At 37.8% G+C, this 20,813-nt stretch overlaps 1 pseudogene; it reads right to left on the bottom strand.

Annotated features, from left to right (window-relative positions):
* Nucleotides 1-328: 328 nt before the first annotated feature.
* LOC136398359 (guanylate-binding protein 4-like) overlaps nucleotides 329-20,813 on the bottom strand; it is an 85,701-nt pseudogene continuing 65,216 nt past the window's right edge.

Raw genomic sequence — 20,813 nt, 5'->3', positions numbered from 1 at the left:
AAGGGAGAGAGATGAGAAGCATCAATTCTTCTTTGCATCACCTTGGTTGTTCATTGATTGCTTTCTCATATGTGCCTTGACTGGGGGGCTACAGCAGACAGAGTGACCCTTTACTCAACCCAGCGACCTTGGGCTTAAGCCAGTGACCTTGGGTTCAAGCAGGTGAGCTGTGCTCAAACTAGCTGAGCCTGTGCTCAAGCCAGAGACCTTGGGGTTTTGAACCTGAATCCTCCGCACTCCAGTCTGATGCTTTATCCATTATGCCTCTGCTTGGTCCGGCTAGATTTTTTAGTCTCTTGAACCTCTTTTTTTTAGTTGATTTATATCTTCATTCATCTTCTCCATTTCTTATTAAATCCTTCTTCAAGTAGTTATTTTGAATCTGTAAAAGGGAGTTGTCTTTTGAAAAGTCCAGATAATCATCACTTTGTATTTAACAACAGTAACAGCTCAGCACATGTTCTATTTCTCTACTAATTTAGATCCTCTTTTTTGATGCATTTGATCAAAAATTTCCAAATATTTAATCTGATAGTGGGAGTATCCATGGTTTGTACCTTCCTAAGGTCCCGCAGCATGATCTCACTGAGAGTGTAGGAGAATTGGGCTGGAATAAGCCAGACAGTTATCCCGGAAATCTTTTCCAGTCCAAAGGATTCTCTTCGGGAAAGATGGAATTTTAATTGTAATTTTTTTTCTTGGTTCCATGAAAAGAAGATGACTACATATATGTAACACATACTGGGAACTTCTGATTCTCTATAGAACACTGGTTATCAAACCCTGGTTGGGACCAGAATGCTTGTAGCCTTGGCCAGATAGCTTAGTTGGTTAGACCATTGACCCTAAACACAAAAGGTGTTTATTTTATCCCTGGTCAGGGCACACACAAGGACAGATTGATGTTCCTCTTGTCTCTTTCTCTCTCTCTTCTTTCTTCATTCTCAAAAATCAATAAAAATAAACATTTAAAAAAAAGAATGCATTGTACTCTGGTTGTAAAGAGTAAATCATTCTTGGCATGTTCGGATCTGGAAACTAATGTAGCAAATTTAGAACATCAGCATCCCATATATTTTTTCTTTATTTTAAGTAAGAGGAGGGGAGATAGTGAGACAAACTCCCACATGTGTCCTGACCATGATCCACCCAGCAACCCCTGTCTAGGGCTGATGCTCAAATCAACCAAACTATTTTTAATACCTGAGGCTGATGAGCTCAGACCAACTGAGCTATCCTCTGTGCTCAGGGCTGATGTTTGAACTAATTGATCCACAGGCTGAAGGAAAGGAAGATGGAAAAAAGAGGGTGAGGAAGGGGAATAGAAGCAGATGGTCGCTTCTCCAGTGTGCCCTGAATGGGAATCGAACCCTGGATGTCCATATGCCAGACCAATGCTCTATCCACTGAGACAACAAGCCAGGGATAATCCCATATTTCATATCGTGTACAATCTTATATTTTCAACCAGATCGATATATGTTAACACATTGTGGACAGATAATGAGAATTCCCGTGTTTTCTGTTCTAAGGTTTGTGGCTAATCACGAGAATTCTTGGCTTTGCATTTGCCAGTTTTGTTTAGTTCCACTTCATATTACACAGTGTTTTACAAAGTATCATACTTTAAAAATATATTAGCTTTTAAGAACATATAAAAATAAATAACTTCAAAATGCAATTGGTATTTAATTATAAAGTGTGTCTTTAACATTTAAGTAAAATAGATTTTGTACTCATTCAGGAGAAAATTATCTGGCTACTGGGTGAAGCTACCAGTAAAACTACTGGCCCCCAATGTGTTAAGTCTCTTTGATGGCTGTAGCTAACATCCTAAGGAACACAGGTCTAAGGTCTCACTCACGTGGGGGCACAGGGACACCTACAATCAACTCAAACAACAGTTCAAGGGCTGGAGACAAGTTATTTGTACCCTGTAAATTCTAATACTAGAGAAGATGCTGAGTTTTTTAGATTTAGGGAATTAGAATGATCAGATTAATATGACAATTCACTGAGTCATATACCTTTGGATTTCCTTCAGGGTTTCTGACTAAAGTTTTTCTCTTCCCTTCATGAGGAAGCAAGTTCTTGTCCTTTAGGCTTTGCCACAAACCCACATGGACTTACCTTCAGCTTGTGCTCTAGCACCCTTTCCTGTTCTCGCAGGAGGTTTTTGTATTCGTTCTCCATCTTATTCTTCATTTGGACTAAGTTTTCCTTGCAGCTCTTGTCTTAAGCCCCAATATTTCCTGCTATTGCTTTAGTTTCTGTCTTAGCAGCTCCTTTTCCTTCTCAGCTTCCAAATTCTTGACACGCTCAGCTGTTTCCCACGGGCTTTACAAAGGAAACAATATCAGTAATGCTGAGCTGTACTTTCCTGTGCACAGGGACTAAAATGACTTTAAAATGGTAAAGAGAAATCTCTGTTTCAGAATGTGATGAAAAGGTAATAATTGGCTGAATAAGCTACCAAAATTGACCCAGTTATCTTTGGTTTAACATAGAGTTGTTGGACAGAAAGACAGAAATCACCTTGTTTCAGGAAAGTTTTGCTCTCACACCTGTTACAGGGCACTGCAGGAGCCTCCCCTCCCTGTGGTCAGAGCCCTGCCCTGTACCTGCTAGAGCCTTCTTCCCAGCAGTGAGGGCTGTGTCTGCCTGCAGGATGGATTCCTTTGTTGCAGCCTGTGACTGCAGGAAGCTCTGGAGAACTTCATTTGCCTGGTAGAAAAAGGAGGGAATCAAGACTCTTGTTCAGTAAAAGTACAAATTTGACCCTGTAAATCCTTCATTCTTCTTAGGATCCCACAGTAATTCCCTTCTTTCATGGCCACAACAGAATGTCCAACTTTTTTAGTTAGAATAAAACCCTCTATAAAAACCTCTCTTCTAGCTCTCCAACTTCCTGTCCTCACGATGCCACCACCACACACCCAAGTTAGAGGGAACCACATTTAGGTGTAGTTCAGAAACACTCATCCTCCATTCCTGCAATATCCTGATTGGATGCTCCTCTACCTTTTCTTTATTCAGATAGCATTTATTGATCCTTCAAGTTGTAGCTTCTACCTCCCTTCCCAGGAAGGTTTGCTGAACTTCCTTCTGAGATTTGAAAGGATGCCGGGTACATAGACCTGCCCTACCAGCACTTTTATTTACTGGCTATATGATCTTATGCAACTTATTAGCTTCTCAGTGCATCACATTTCTCAATTGTAAAATGGGGATGACAGCAGCACCTCAGTTCATATTATTCTAATAATTAAATTGATAATCCAAACACAGCACCTAAGCTGATACCTGTAACAGAAACTGAGTGCTCAATATATGTTAGCCATCATCATCATCATCACTATCATGTATAGTTGTATGATAACCATATCCCTTCATAGGCAACTGATTAAATATATGTCCTCTTTTGGTAAGATCATATGCTTTTTGAGAATGTTGTTTAATTATACTTAGCACAAAACAATAACACTATTTGTTATTTTATTTCTTTGATAGTAAGTCATAGAGAGGGACAGATAGGGACAGGCAGACAGGAAGGGAGAGATAAGAAGCATCAATTCTTTGTTGTAGCTTTTTAATTTTTCATTGACTGCTTTCTCATATGTGCCTTGACTGGGGGGCTATAACAGAGTGAGAGACCCCTTGCTCAAGCCAGCAACCTTGCACTCAAGCTGAATGAGTACACACTCAAGTAGGCAACTTTGGAGTTTCGAACCTTGGTCCTCTGTGACTCAGTCTGATGCCTTATCCACTGAGCCACTGCCTGGTGAGGCAACACTGTTTATTAAATAAAATAAATGTTCTCTTTCACCTAGGTTTCTGGTAATAAATCCTATATTCAGGAAGAAATATTTCTGATACATTTCAAAGTGTCTAACTAATGGTAAATATAAAAGCTAAAAATGTAGGGCTCATCACGCTCTGCATTCTCTCCACAAATGGTGCGGTGTAGTCTTAGACCTTGAAAAGAAACAACAGAGGCTCTCTTAACCTGATTGGCTGTTCTTCCCTTCTCTTTTTATTTCTCACCTTCACTCCTTTCCTGGGCATCTTGTTAAAAGACCGTTCAATCTCATTCATTGCTTCTAAGTAGAGATTGTATCCTCCAGGCACATAGAAAGGCCCTCTTGAAATACTTTCCATCTAGGGCTCTGAGAGCTGCTTAAGCTGAGCCTGGCAATGTTTTCCCAATGCTCTTCATTCTGCAGCAAGAAATCTTCCTTCTTCTATTCTATGGTTTCCTGTAAAAGGAATGTGGAGAATCCCAAAAGAAGAAGGCTGTTAAATGGTAAGGTCCAACTGTGATCATCGTGGAAAAAGCAGTCTGACTTGGGATCAATATACCAAAGTGAGTAAACACTGTGATCATCTCCTCCCAACATTACATCAAATTTACCACTAAATTATAGAACAACCATCATTGAGAACCATCTTTTGAGTAGCTGAAAAGAAGTCCTATAACCAAGGTTAGAAAGAAGAAGCCACAATAGCAGTGGTAGGAGGGACAGAGATGTGGAACCACAACAGTGACGTAGTAATTAAGAATGCGGAGGGATATCTTAGGTGCGGAGTTCTTCGCTGTGGAATGACAGGTTCCACCCATTATGGAACCCCTAACCCAAGGAACCAGTGCCTAGAGGAGGAATTTGTACAATATTTGGCTATGAAAACCTGGAGGGATTGTGAATGAATGAGAAGGAAGGCTTCTGGACACCCAAGTGTTCCTCTTGCAGGGCCTGTGAAAGGACTTATTTTCTTACAAACTCACTTATTTTAACCTTATAGGTGTAGCAGCTGCTTTAAGTGTCCAGGGATATATAGGGAGGAATTAAGCTGATTAGCTTCCAGGCCAAAGCGGAGGGGGAAAGATCAGAAAGGCTCTCTCTAAGGGGCAAGAGCCATTTCTTCTTTGATGAGATCTCACCCACCCATACTCATCCTGCAGGCATAGATGGGCACTATATTTGAGTTTTAATAACCTTGCTAACACAGACACTCCCCCAGCCAGTTTGTTACGGAACTGATTGCTTCCAGCAGTTATTCCACACAAGTAAACTGTCTTAGCTCACACAGTGCACTTTTCTAAAATCTTTGAAAGACCCACACCTCCCTAAAAAGCATTGGCTGGCCTTGGCGTACCCTTTACTTTTTGCTAAGCAGCTCCAAGTCTGTCTTAAGCAGTTACTGGTCTCAATTTTCATTGTAAATCCCATCAGGTGGCAAGCCTGGAATAAGCTATGGCCAGTGATGACTAAAAAGTTAATTTTAACTATGCAGCCACAAGCCTAGCACACTGGTAGCATACCTCAGCTCACACCATGATGCCCACCAAAGAATATCAGGCTTGACACTAAGGGTAATGGTCCTGGTCACAGCATAGCCTCTACCAAGATCCTTCAAGCCCAGTACATGTGGCAACCAACCACAAGTAATTTTGTAACTTCCATCAGGTAACCCTATGCCATATACAAATGGCAGTTGCCCTTGGCCTGCATTAGAACTTTTCCTAAGAGACTTCAGAACTAACACACCTGGTAGCCAGCCCAGACCACACCAGACACCACCCAGCCAGCTCCAAAAAGACAATTCTGAAGGGTAGACTTGGCTCACACCAGAAGCCTGCTGAAGAGACTCATGTGTTGTGAAATCATTATTCACAAAACAGCTTTGACCCCTGTAGTCACAGTGGCCACTTATAGTTAGTAATCTGAGGGTCAATTCCATCCACTGATATGCTAACAGCAATCAAGGCTCAATTGTAAAAAGAGAGACACACAACCCTCAAAAGTACATCCTTAGAACAGCCAAACCATGTGGTCAGGGAGACTGTACTACTATACTAGTCCTCAAAGAAACGTATGACATACGGCCACTCTGCCAAGACTGAGAAACATAGCTGACCTTTTTAATAGATAGAAACAATCACAGAGGGTCAGCACAAATGAAAAGATAGAGAAACATATTCTAGAAGAAAAAGAACTAAATGATATGAAGACAAGCAACCTACCAGATGCAGAGTTGAAAGCATTCGTTATAAGGATGCTTGGTGAATGATTATAAAGCATAAATACATGAACTCAGTGAGAAATTACACAAAAATATAGGAAACAATAATAATTTAAAAAGCAGAAAATGAAGAATACAGCAGAATGAATAAAAACTGATTAGATTAAATAGAGGATCAAGTCAGTAATCTGGGAGAAAAGGTAGCAGAAAATTCCCATTTGGAACAGCAAAAAAAATTAAAAAGTGAAGATAATTTATGGCAGTGATGTTCAACTGCTAGTTGGCAGACCACACTGCCCATCGGCACACCACACTGCCGGTCTTCCAAAAAATGTTATGCCAGTCTGTGAAAAAGTTAACCACCATGATGTTGTATGAAGATTATAGACCCAGTTATTATAGATTCTCTAATGTTCACACAACAGAAGAGTGGTTAACTATTTGCAGATTGGCACAAAATTTCTGGCTGACTGAAACTGGTTTGTGGACTGGCAGTTAAAAAACACTGCTTTAGAGGACCTAAGAGATTAAATCAAGCATACCAATATTTGCATCATAGGAGTATTAGAGAGGAAAAAGAGCCTGGAATTGAATACCCATTTAAATAAGTAAAGACTGAAATCATCCTTAGCCTGGTGAAGAAAACAGACATATAAGTCCTAGAAGTGAAGAGAGTCCCAAACAAGATGAACCAAATAGTCCTGCACTAATGTACATAAAATAATTAAAATGCACAAGGTAAGAAACAAAAAGATACTCTTAAAAATAGCCAGAAAAGCCCTGGTCAGCTGGCTCAGTGGTAGAGCATCACCCAGCGTGTGGAAGTCCTGGGTTCAAGTTCCAGCCAGAGCACACCAGGAGAAGCGCCCATCTACTTCTCCACCCTTCCCCTTCTCTTTTCTCTGTCTCTCTCTTTCCCTCCCGCAGCCAAGGCTCCATTGGAGCAAAGTTGGCCCGGGCACTGAGGACAACTCCATGGCCTCCACCTCAGGAGCTAGAATGGCTCTGGCCTCAAAGGAGCAATGCCCCAGATGGGCAGAGCATTGCCCCCTTGTGGGCATATCGGGTGGATCCCAGTCCAGCGCATGGGGCAGTCTGTCTGACTGCCTCACTTCGGAAAAATACACACACACAAAAAAAAAACGTAAAAAAAAAAGCAGTTAGTTATTTATATACAAGGGAACTTCCATACGATTGTCAGATGATTTCTCAACAGAAACTTTGCAGGCCAGAAATTATTGGTATGAAATAGTCAAAGTGGCAAAAAGTAAAGACTTATAACCAAGATTACTCTACCCAGCAATGCTTTCATTTAGAATTGAACAAGATATAGTTTTCCAGACAAGAAAAACTAAAAGTGTTCATCACCACCAAGCCAATATTACAAGAAAAATTAAATAGAGTAGATCAATAATATGAATATGGAAATATAGAAAAGGAAAGAATTCTCACTGACAAATGCAAACACTTAGTAAAAATAGTGGGTTAACTAAATATAAATCTAGTACAAAGATTAAAAGGCAAAAGTAAGACAATCATGTGTATTTACAACAATAAATTAAAAGTACACATAAGCTACACACACAAAAGAAGTAAAAAATAACTACAAAAATATAAACTTGGAAGGACTAAAAATTTTAGTGATTTCAATTCAAACTGAAGCAACCATCAACTAAACATAACTTGGTATAAACAGAGCTTGGTATATATGAAATACATGGTATGCAAGAGCATAGAAAAGTAACGCAGGAGACCTACAGAATATTAGGTAAATGATAATAACACATGCTCATCAATAATTACTTTAAATGTAAATAGACTAAACGCTTCAATCAAGAGACAGAAGTGACTGACTGAATAAAAAACACTGTAGACATGGAAACATGTTGCCTACAGGAAACCAAATTCTGATTGAAAGGCACACTAACTGAAAGAAAAGTGATGGAAAAAGGTACTGCATGCAAATGGAGTTTAAAAAAAAACTGTGGTAGCTGTATTTCTATTCAACAGGCTTTAAAATACAAGCTGTAATAAGAAAGAAGGATGGGTATTTAATAATAATAAAGAGATAAATCAACTACGATGATATAATTATTATAAACATTTATGTGCCCAAAGTAGGAGTATCTGAGTATATAAATCAAATATAGATAGAAAGGGAAAGTTTGTCACTATGCTGTTATATTAGGGGATGTTAACACCTCACGGACATCAATGAATGGACCTTCAAACAGAAAATAAACAATGAAACAGTGGCCTTACATAACATATTAAGCCAGGTGGCCCTAATTGATATTTTTAGGACACTTCTCTAAAAAGCAGAAAAATATAAATTCTTTTAAAGTATTGATATACACAAACATTTTGCAAGATAGACCATATGTTAGGCCATAATGAAAATCTCAGTTCATTTAAGAAGATTAAATTCATACCAAGCATCTTCTCTGATTACATGGCATGAAACTAGAAATAAAATACAAAAAGAAAACTAAATAACACGTAAATATGTGGAGGCCAAATAATATACTACTAAACAATGAGTGAGATTTAAAAAATCAAATGATACCTTAAGAGAAACAAAAATAAACACCCAACTACCTCAAATGTATAGCATATAGACAATGGAATTCTAAAAGGAAACTTTATAGGAATACAGGCTTACATCAAGAAACAAGAAAAATCTCAAATAAACAATCTATCCTTATACTAAAAAAAAAAAGAACTAGAAAAAGGTCAACAAAGGATAAAATCAAATGATTATATTAATAAATGCAGAAATATATGCTACATACTTCAACATAATAAACAGCATATATGACAAACCCACACTTAACATCTCATTCAATAGTGAAAAAGTAAAAGTTATTTCTTTAATTTCAGGAAAAGATAAGCATGACCATTTTCATCAATATTATTCAACATTGTATCTTAGTAATCAGGCAAGAAAAAGAAAGAAAATGTAGCACACTTGAAAGGAAGTAAAACTGTCATCAATTGCAGATAATGTGATATTATATAGAAAGAACCCTAAAGATTACACTAATATACTATTAGAACTATTAAATGAATTCAGAAAAGTACTAAGATACAAAACAAATATTCATAAATTGCATTTTATACATTAATAATTAACTATCAGAAAGAGAAATTCAGGGGAAAAACACATTTATGATTATATCACAAAGAATAAAATATATTATACTTAAAAATAATTGTAGCCATTGAAGTAAAAGACATGTACTTGCAAAACAATAAGATGCTGACAAAAGAAATTGAAGATACATATAAATGGAGGGATATACTGTGCTCATAGATAAGAAGAATTAGCATCATTAAAATGTCCATAGCATCCAATGCAATCTATAGACTCAATGCAATTCTTATCAAAATACCAATGACATTTCTCACAGAGCTAAATAATCCTAAAATTTTATATGAAACCATAAAAGACCCTTAATTGGCAAAGCAGCCTTGAAAAAGAAGAACAAAGTCAAAAGTATCATGCTACTTGATATGAAACGATACAACAATCTATAATAATCAAAATATAGTACTGGCATAAAAACAGACACATCCATCAATGGAACAGATAGACTTCAGACGTAGACTCCCACCTATCTGGTCAATTAATATGTGACAGAGTATGCAAGAACATACATGAGGTAAAGACAGTTTTTTTCATAAATAGTGTTGGGAAAACTAAACAGATACATACAAAAATAAACACAAAATGGATTTTAGACTTAAATATAAGATCTTAAATCATAAAACGAGAAGAAAACATAGGCAGTAAACTCTTTGACATCATTCCACAAATCTAATTAATAAAAGGTCAGAGGATCTGAATAGACACTTCTCCAAAAAGAACATTCAGATGACCGAAAGGCATATAAAAGATGCTCAATATCACTAACCATCAGAGGAAATGCAAATTAGAACCACAATGAGATATCACCTTACACCTGTCAAAATGGCTATCATTAAGAAACAAACAATAGCCTGACCAGGCGGTGGTACAATGGATAGAGCATCAAACTGAGACGCAGAGGACCCAGGTTTCAAACCCCAAGGTCTCCGGCTTGAGCATGGGCTCACCAGCTTAAGCATGGGGTCACTGGCTTGAGCCTGGGACCCATAGACATGACAGATGGTGCTGGCATGAACCCAAAGGTCGCTGGCTTAAAGCCCAAGGTTGCTGACTTGAGCAAGGGGTCACTCATTCTGCTATAGCCCCCTGGTCAAGGCACATATGAGAAAGTAATCAATGAACAACAAAGGTGCCACAACAAAGAATTGATGCTTTTCACCTCTCCCTTTCTGCCTGTCTGTCTATCTGTCCCACTTTGTCTTTGTCACAAAAAAATAAAGAAGGAAATAAACAACAAGCATTGGTGATGATGTGGAGAAGAGGAAATCTCATGTACTACTGGTGGATTTTTAAGTTGGTGCAGCCCATGGAAAACAGTAAGGGATCTCAAAAAATTAAAAATAAAACTGTCGTATGACAAAAAGTCCAGAGCATTAATTTGAAAAGATATATACATTCTTATGTTGTCACAGCATTATTTACAATAGTTTAAATATAAAAGCAAATTAAGTGCCTATCAATAGACAGTAAAGAAATGGTATGTATGTACATTTGTGTACATACTCAGCCATATGAAAGAATGAAACTGTCATTTTTGACAATGTGGATGGACTGAGAGGGTATTATACTAAATAAAATAAATCACACAGGGAATACCATATTGACTCACTTATTTGTGGAATCTAAAAATCTAAAAACAAAAAAAATGCAAAAATAAAGTAAAAATAAACTCATAAATGTCGAGAAGAAATTGATGGTTGCCAGAGGAGAGGCAGTTTGGGAGGATGATGAAAAAGGGGAAAGAATTAAAAAGTATAATTACCAGTTATGAAAACAGTCAGGTGTTGTAAAGTACAGCATAGGGAATAGAGCCAGTAGTACTGTAATAACTTTGGTGTCAGTTGGGTATTAGACCTTTTGGGATAATCATGCTCTAATTTATAGAAGTGTCTAATCATTGTGTGTTATGCCTGAATATAATATAATATAATATAATATAATATAATATAATATAATATAATATAATATAATATAATATAATATAATATATAATATATATAATATGTCAACTGTCAGTAAAAAAAATAAAATAAGCAGTCTGATGGTATAATGGGGGACTAGGAATTGCAATCACCAAGCATAATGTGGAAAGACCCTTATTCACTTTGGCTCAGGCTGAACACCTGTGAAATGATGGGGTTGGCAGACATGAACTCCATGTGCCTTTTTCTCTCAATTGATATATAATTGACAATAACAGTACATTAGTTTCAGATGTACAACTTAATAAAACAATATTTGTATACATGTGAAATGATGGTCATAAGAGTTAGTTAACATCCTTCATCTTACATAGTTACAAATATTTATTTTTCTTTTGATGAAACGTTGTAAGATTTACTTTCTAGCAACTTCCAAATAAGCAATCCAGCATTATGCGTGGTTCTTTTATCAGTAGCAGGATTAATCCACAAAGAGCAATGAAAAGTTCAATAGGACTTCCCTCTGCAAACGTGGGTTGCTCTGGGTGAAAAATATACACATAGCAAATCAATTGCACATGAGTGAGTTAAGTAGTCTCTGAACAGAATTTTAAATTAGTCATGATTTTTTCAATGACAGTTTGTGCAAAAACATAGAAATAAAATTTTATGCTGTTCTCTTTCACTTTCTTTTTTATAAATTTTTATTAATGTTAATGGGATGACATTAATAATTCAGGGTACATATATTCAAAGAAAACATGTCTAGGTTATCTTGTCATTAAATTATGTTACATACCACTCACCCAGAGTCAGATTGTCCTCCGTCACCCTCTGTCTAATTTTCTCTGTGCCCCTTCCCCTCCCCCTAACTCTCTCCCTCCCTCCCTCCTGCATCCTCCCTCCCCCCACCCCTGGTAACCACCACTCTCTTATCCATGTCTCTTAGTCTCGTTTTTATGTTCCACCAATGTATGGAATCATGTAGTTCTTGTTTTTTTCTGATTTACTTATTTCACTCCGTATAATGTTATCAAGATCCCACCATTTTGCTGTAAATGATCTGATGTCATCATTTCTTATGGCTGAGTAGTATTCCATAGCGTATATGTGCCACATCTTCTTTATCCAGTCTTCTATTGAAGGGTTTTTTGGTTGTTTCCATGTCTTGGCCACTGTGAACAGTGCTGCAATGAACATGGGGCTACATGTGTCTTTACGTATCAATGATTCTGAGGTTTTGGGGTATATACCCAGTAGAGGGATTGCTGGGTCATAAGGTAGTTCTATTTTCAGTTTTTTGAGGAACCACCATACTTTCCTCCATAATGGTTGTACTACTTTACATTCCCACCAACAGTGGATGAGGGTTCCTTTTTCTCCACAGCCTATCCAACATTTGCTATTACCCGTCTTGTTGATAATAGCTAATCTAACAGGGGTGAGGTGGTATCTCATTGTAGTTTTGATTTGCATTTCTCTAATAACTAATGAAGCTGAGCATCTTTTCATATATCTGTTGGCCATTTGTATTTCTTCCTGGGAGAAGTGTCTGTTCATGTCCTCTTCCCATTTTTTTATTGGATTGTTTGTTTGTTTGTTGTTGAGTTTTATGAGTTCTTTGTAAATTTTGGATATTAGGCCCTTATCTGAGCTATTGTTTGAAAATATCAGTTCCCATTTAGTTGGCTGTCTGTTTATTTTGATGCCAGTTTCTCTTGCTGAGCAAAAACTTTTTATTCTGATGTAGTCCCATTCATTTATCTTTGCCTTCACTTCTCTTGCCATTGGAGTCAAGTTCATAAAATGTTCTTTAAAACCCAGGTCCATGAGTTTAGTACCTATGTCTTCTTCTATGTACTTTATTATAGTTTCAGATCTTATATTTAGGTCTTTGATCCATTTTGAATTAATTTTAGTACACGGGGACAGGCTGTAGTCGAGTTTCATTCTTTTGCATGTGGCTTTCCAGTTTTCCCAACACCATTTGTTGAAGAGGCTTTCTTTTCTCCATTGTGTGTTGTTGGCCCCCTTATCAAAGATTATTTGACCATATATATGTGGTTTTATTTCTGGGCTTTCTATTCTGTTCTATTGGTCTGAGTGTCTATTTTTCTGCCAATACCATGCAGTTTTGATTATTGTGGCCCTATAATATAGTTTAAAGCCAGGTATTGTAATGCCCCCAGCTTCATTCTTTTTCCTTAGGATTGCTTTGGCTATTCGGGGTTTTTTATAGTTCCATATAAATCTTAATGATTTTTTGTTCCGTTTCTTTAAAAAATCTCATAGGAATTTTGATGGGAATTGCATTAAATTTATATATTACTTTGGGTAATATGGCCATTTTAATTATATTTATTCTTCCTATCCAAGAACAAGGAATATTTTTCCATCTCATTGTGTCTTTTTCTATTTCTCTTAGCAATGCCTTGTAGTTTTCTTTATATAGGTCCTTTACATTCTTTGTTATGTTTATTCCTAGGTATTTTATTTTTTTTGTTGCGATCGTGAAGGGGATTATTTTTTTGAGTTCGTTTTCTAATATTTCATTGTTGGCATATAGAAAGGCTATGGACTTTTGTATGTTAATTTTGTATCCTGCGACCTTACTGTATTGGTTTATTGTTTCTAGTAATCTTTTTGTGGAGTCCTTTGGGTTTTCAATGTATAGGATCATATCATCAGCAAAAAGTGATACCTTTACTTCTTCTTTTCCGATACGGATGCCTTTTATTTCTTTGTCTTGTCTGATTGCTCTGGCCAGAACTTCTAGCACCATGTTAAATAAGAGTGGAGAGAGTGGACAACCCTGTCTTGTTCCTGATTTAAGGTGGAAAGTCCTCAGTTTTACGCCATTTAATATGATGTTGGCTGATGGTTTATCATATATGGCCTTTATCATGTTGAGATATTTTCCTTCTATACCCATTTTGTTGAGAGTCTTAAACATAAAATTGTGTTGTATTTTATCGAAAGCCTTTTCTGCGTCTATTGATAAGATCATGTGGTTTTTGTTCTTTGTCTTGTTGATATGGTGTATTACGTTAACCGTTTTACGTATGTTGAACCATCCTTGAGATTCTGGGATGAATCCCACTTGATCATGATGTATTATTTTTTTAATATGTTGTTGTATTCGGTTTGCCAGTATTTTGTTTAGAATTTTAGCATCTGTATTCATTAGAGATATTGGTCTGTAGTTTTCTTTCTTTGTGCCATCCTTGCCAGGTTTTGGTATGAGGGTTATGTTGGCCTCATAAAATGTGTTTGGAAGTATTGCTTCTTCTTCAATTTTTTGGAAGACTTTGAGTAGAATAGGAACCAAATCTTCTCTGAATGTTTGATAGAATTCACTAGTATAACCGTCTGGGCCTGGACTTTTATTTTTGGGGAGGTTTTTAATAGTTTTTTCTATTTCCTCCCTGCTGATTGGTCTCTTTAGGCTTTCTGCTTCTTCATGATTCAGTTTAGGAAGGTTGTATTGTTCTAGGAATTTATCCATTTCTTCTAGATTGTTGTATTTGGTGGCATATAGTTTTTCATAGTATTCTACAATAATTCTTTGTATATCTATGATGTATGTGGTGATTTCTCCTCTTTCATTTTGGATTTTATTTATTTGAGTCCTGTGTCTTTTTTCCTTGGTGAGTCTTGCCAAGGGTTTGTCGATTTTGTTGATCTTTTCAAAGAACCAGCTCCTTGTTTTATTGATTTTTTCTATAGTTTTTCTGTTCTCTGTTTCGTTTATTTCTGCTCTGATTTTTATTATCTCCTTTCTTCGGCTGGTTTTGGGTTGTCTTTGTTCTTCTTTTTCTAGCTCCTTAAGGTGTGAAGTTAAGTGGTTTACTTCGGCTCTCTCTTGTTTGTTCATATAGGCCTGAAGTGATATGAACTTTCCTCTTATTACTGCTTTTGCTGCATCCCAGAGATTCTGCTATGTCGTATTTTCATTTCATTTGTCTGTATATATCTTTTGATCTCTGCACTTATTTCTTCTTTGACCCATTCATTTTTTAGAAGTATGTTGTTCACTTTCCATAATTTTGTGGGTTTTCCCCCTCTTTTTTACAGTTGAATTCTAGTTTCAAGGCTTTATGATCAGAGAATATGCTTGGTACAATTTCAATTTTTCTAAATTTGCTGATATTGTCTTTGTGGCCCAACATATGGTCAATTCTTGAGAATGTTCCATGTACACTAGAGAAAAATGTATACTCTGTCGCTTTGGGATGAAGTGTCCTGTAGATGTCTATCATATCCAGGTGTTCTAGTATTTCGTTTAAGGCCACTATATCTTTATTGATTCTCTGTTTGGATGACTGATCTAGAGCCGTCAGCGGTGTATTGAGGTCTCCAAGTATGATTGTGTTTTTGTCAGTATTTTTTTTAAGGTCAATAAGTAGCTGTCTTATATATTTTGGTGCTCCTTGGTTTGGTGCATATATATTAAGGATTGTTATGTCTTCTTGATTCAGTGTCCCCTTAGCCATTATGAAATGACCATTTTTGTCTCTGAGTACTTTTTCTGTCTTGTAGTCAGCATTATCAGATATGAGTATTGCTACACCTGCTTTTTTTGGGGGTGTTGTTTTCTTGGAGTATTGTTTTTTAGACTTTCACTTTGAATTTGTTTTTATCCTTGTTGCTTAGATGAGTTTCTTGTAGGCAGCATACAGTTGGATTTTCTTTTTTAATCCATTCTGCTACTCTGTGTCTTTTTATTGGTAAGTTTAATCCATTTACATTTAGTGTAATTATTGACACTTGTGGGTTCCCTATTGCCACTTTATAAATTGCTTTCTGTTAGTTTTGTATCTTGTTTGATTCTTCTCTTTTGTTTCTCTATCATTTGTTTTTGTTTGTTTGTATTCCATACTTCTTTCCTCTGTTGCTACCTTTTTTAAGTCAAGTGTTTTTGTGGTGGTTTTTTCAAGGGTGGTTACCATTAAGTAATGAAAAAGGTACCTACCATATTCATTGTAGTACCCTTTCTTATGAGTATTTCTGCGCTTCATCGTCCTTTGCTATTGTTAATCTTCATCTTTTCTCCTCCTTTTTTTTTCTTTTGTTGTCACAGTTTAAGTTTGGTTTTATTGTTTTCTTGGTGGAGCTGTTACTTGTGGTTTTGTGTTCTTTTGTTCTTTGAATTTGGTTGGAAAACCCCCTTTAGTATTTCCTGGAGTGGGGGCTTTCTGATGATAAATTCTCTCATCTTTTCTGTATTTGTGAATGTTTTTATATCTCCTTCGTACTTGAAGGATAGCTTTGATGAGTATAGTATTCTTGGCTGAAAGTTTCTCTCTTTCAGGGCTTTGAATATTGGGGTCCACTCTCTTCTAGCTTGTAGAGTTTCTGCTGAGAAATCTGATGATAATCTAATAGGTCTTCCTTTATATGTTGTATTCTTCTTTTCCCTGGCTGCCTTGAGAATTTTTTCTTTGTCATTGGTTTGTGTCATCTGCATTATGATGTGCCTTGGAGTGGGTTTGTTGTGGTTAAGAAAACTCGGTGTTCTGTTTGCTTCTTGAATTTGAGGCTTTAGTTCTTTCCACAGGCTTGGGAAGTTCTCATCTATTATTTGTTTGAGTATATTCTCTATTCCATTTTCTTTCTCTTCTCCCTCTGATATACCTATTATTCTTATGTTATTCTTTCTGATGGAGTCAGACAATTCCTGTAGGGCTTTCTCCTTTTTTATTATTTTTGAGTCTCTTTCTTCTTCTCTCTGTTGTGCCTCAAGTTGCTTGTCTTCTATTTCACTAATCCTCTCTTCTATCTGGCCTGTTCTATTAGCTAAGCTTGTTATCTCATTTTTCAGTTTGTGAATTGAGTTTTTCATTTCTGTTTGATTTGTTTTTATAGTTTCAATTTCCTTGGTAATATATTCTTTGTGATCATTGAGTTGTTTTCTGATTTCCCTACATTGCCTTTCTGTGTTTTCTTGTATATCTCTGAGTATTTTTAAGATTTCTATTTTAAATTCTGTGTCATTTGGCTCCAAGGCTTCCAATATGTTAAATCTTTTCTCCATAGATTTTTCCACATCTATTTGTGTTACCTCTCTATCTTTTGTATCCATATTATTCGATTTCCTTTTTCTTATTGGCATCTGAAGGTGGTCTTGTTGATAGTGTTAATTAGAATTAATAAATAATAAAAGGGGGGGGAAAAAGGAAAACACTCCACACACAAAAAAAGTAATAATTTATTATTTCCCCCTTTTTTCTTTCTTCTCCTCCCCTCCTCTCACCTCTTTAGGTAAATATTGTGATGACCTGTGAATTACATTATGCTAAATGGAACAAAAACTGCCTATAACGGAGGGCCTGATTTGGGGTGAAGAGTTCAAGGGGCAAAAAAGGGAGTAGGGACCTACTAAATGCAAAAGAAAAAAAAAGGAGGATATCTTAGACAAGCATAAAATGATTTGCTTGTAAGTGATGGTCAACTAAGAGATATAATGAGAGGGATAAGAGGGAAACAGAAAAAAGGATAGAAAAAATAATAATATTTAAAGAAGAAAAAAATAAAAATAATAAGTAAATATCTGTTGTATTAAGTGGAGCGAAGACTAAAATACAATGGAGACTTTGGGTTGGGAGGAATGCTAGTGAGTTAAAAAGCAATGTAAAAAGTACCCAAAATGCCACAAAAACAAACAAATAAAGGAAAACCAAGAACAAAAGCAGAAAAGAAGAAGAAGAAAAAAAAGAAAAAAGAAAAAAAAAAAACAAAAAAACTTGAGTCCCAAATTAAATAATTTGTTCGTGATTGAGGATTAAATGGGAGGAAAAGTAAAAGGAGAGAAGAAGAAACGAATAGAAAGGAAAAAATAAGAAAAAGAGAGAAATGGAGGAAGAAAAAAAGGAAAGGGGAAAAAAAACAAAAAGAAAACAAAAGGGGAGAGAGTGAGAGTTAAGGGTTTTGAAGTGTAACCCTAAGGTAGAGTAAGCATGAAGAAAAGAAATAAAATGTAACACTCATGGGTAGTGTAGTTCAAGAAAAGGGTAGCATAAGATGGGCAGAGAATAAAAGGACCGAGGTGGAGGAAATACAAATAATAATAAAGGCAATAAGAAAGAAGAAAGAAACAACAACAACAAAGAATTAGTGGAACAAGTTATAAAGTCTGTGGATTTTTCTTGATTTGAGAGGTTAACTTCTTCCTTTTTCTTTTCTCTCCTCTTCCTGGTCGGTGACTCTGTACCCCAAGTTCTGCCCCTGTGTCATGCTTAGGTAGGGATTTGCAGTTGATGGGATTCTATGGCAATGTCATATAATTGGCTTTAGTCTCGCTGGTAGTCAAGGCTTCTTGGCGTTTGCAGAGTCCAACAATGAGAGTTTGCTTTCCTGGAGTCTCTCCCCTAGTCTCCCCTTCCTGAATTAGCAGCCTGGTGATCCAGCTATGAGGCTGCCACTGCTTCTGTCTGGGGAGCAAGAGGCTCAAAGAGCTGGGAAATCCCCACTCTATCCTCACTCAGCGCAAGGCTCTGGGTAAGGCTCTGGCAGTCAGAGCCTCCAGCGTAATCAGGTGGGGCTGGGAGTCAATTGTTGTCAAGGTGACTGTTCAGTGCCTACCACTCAGTTGGACCACTCAACCCAGGCTTTCCACACTTTGTAGCCTGTTTTGGCTGGAAAGAAGATGCACTATTCGCTGCTTGCTGTATAGATCTTAGTATCTGCCAAGTCCCTCTTGTTAGGTATATCCCTGAATATGGAGGCTCTGTCAATCAGAAGTTGCCCCCGCCCCTTTAGCGAAAGGCACTGAAAAATATTATGCCTCTTATCTTGGATTGCTGAACTGGGAGAGATCAGGGCCCCGTGGGTGCGCAGATTTCGTGGGTTAAGCTAATTTCAGTGATTGGATCCGCAGCTGTGCTCCAGAGAGTATTTCAGGCTGCCTGCGCGCCCCTCCCCCAACGCTTGATTGTTAGCTCGAATGGCTGGGTGAGGTGCCCCGCCCACGGAGAGAATCTCCTGACTAGGAAAGACAGGTTTGGCGCCCCTCCCGGACTGCGGCACGGGGCGCGCGCGGCTTCTCAGTGCACGCCGGTGGTGGCCAGGACTCCCCGGACCGCGGCACGGGGCGCGCGCGTGGCTTCTCAGTGCACGCTGGTGGTGGCCGGGACTCCCCAGACTGAGGCACGGGGTGTGCGCACAGCTTCTCAGTGCACGCCGGTGGTGGCCGGGACTCCCCAGACCGCGGCACGGGGCGCGCGTGCGGCTTCTCAGTGCACTCCGGTGGCCAGGACTCTCCGGACTGCGGCGCGGGCAGCTGCACGCGTGGGTTGACTCACCACAGGCGTATTCCCTCCTCGGCAACAGTCCTTTCGCTTTCAGTGTGTGTGTGGAACTCCGGGATGCTCCGAGGATAAATTTTTCTGTTTCTAGTTGATAAATTTGTTGAGATTTTGGGGAGATCTGTCGGACGCGCTGCTCACGGCGCCATTTCCATGACGTCACTCTCCCTTTTTCACTTTTAATGAAGTTGGTTTGTATATATGTACTGAGAGATTTTTGTAACCTGTAAGATATCAAAGAAAGAGTCAAAGACAAACTCTCAGTGAAGACGGCTATGGTAAGTAGAATTATGATGTCTCCTAACAGTTCCCTCCATGCTTTGTCCAGTCTGTTCTTGGAACCGAGGAAATGATGAATATTCATTTTATGGTTAGATTATGTTATACAGTCCAGCTTGACTTTAAGTTGAAAATTTCCAGGTGGGCATTACTTAACTACATGAGCCCTTTTAGAGCAGCTTTCTTCAGATGGTGGCAGAGGCAGTTCAGAGAGATTAGAAACTATACAAGGATATGATGCATCATTGCTGGCCTGAAGACGGAGGGGAGTTTCCCAGAACCTCCGTATGACAACATGAGCCCATTTGAACCTTATTTTCACCTTGTGGTCACTGAGCAGGGACCCATGTCTTGTGTTGGAATCTGACCTGAAGAACTGCGAGGTAATACATGTGTGTTGTTTTAAGTGGTTAATAGAACACTGACAACTCATCTTTTAGAAAAAGCATGGATGGGAGCCTATAGAGCTGTCACTCAGAAGAATCCATGCTCATTCTGCAATGAGAGACACATGAACTATGGAGTCATAAAAAGGGATTCTCGGAATAATTTTGGAAGGACAGTTTTCAGGAAGGATGTATGCTTAGACCACAGGCTTCATCTGAACTCCCACTTGACATCCTTGAAGGAGCGCTCCATGAACACTTGAATGGTTTCCCTCTCACAGGCCCTGTGTACATCCAGCAGCTCCTGGAGTGTGTCTGTGGGGAAGCTCACTCGCTGCGCCAACTCTGGCTGTAGTGCTCGGCTGCCTTCTGCACGGCCGCTGAGTTCTCAATCTGGGCCAGATTTGTCATTGCGTTCTCCAAATAAGGCATGGCTCCACTGTTGATGGCGTGCACATAAGTCACAACCAGAGTCCCAGACCTAAATGAAACGATATTTAGTAAATGAACATTAAGTTCTCACTCACTTGTTTTACAAGCTTTAGAGATCAGCATTCTAAAATTCTCAACAATTTTACTGAAATAAACTTTCTTGTATTTTCTTTCTTCTTCTCCTCTTATTCCTCCTTGACATCATCCTTGTTTCCTCCTCCTCTTTCTTTTGTGTCCACTTTCTAATAATAACATTACTATGTATTCTATTAACTTTTTTACTTATGAGTTTATCATATTATAATAATAAAATAATAATCTT

Source organism: Saccopteryx leptura, chromosome 3 (genome assembly GCF_036850995.1).
Source record: "Saccopteryx leptura isolate mSacLep1 chromosome 3, mSacLep1_pri_phased_curated, whole genome shotgun sequence".
NCBI classification, from domain to species: Eukaryota; Metazoa; Chordata; class Mammalia; order Chiroptera; family Emballonuridae; genus Saccopteryx; species Saccopteryx leptura.
This window is presented reverse-complemented; position numbering and strand designations above follow the sequence as displayed.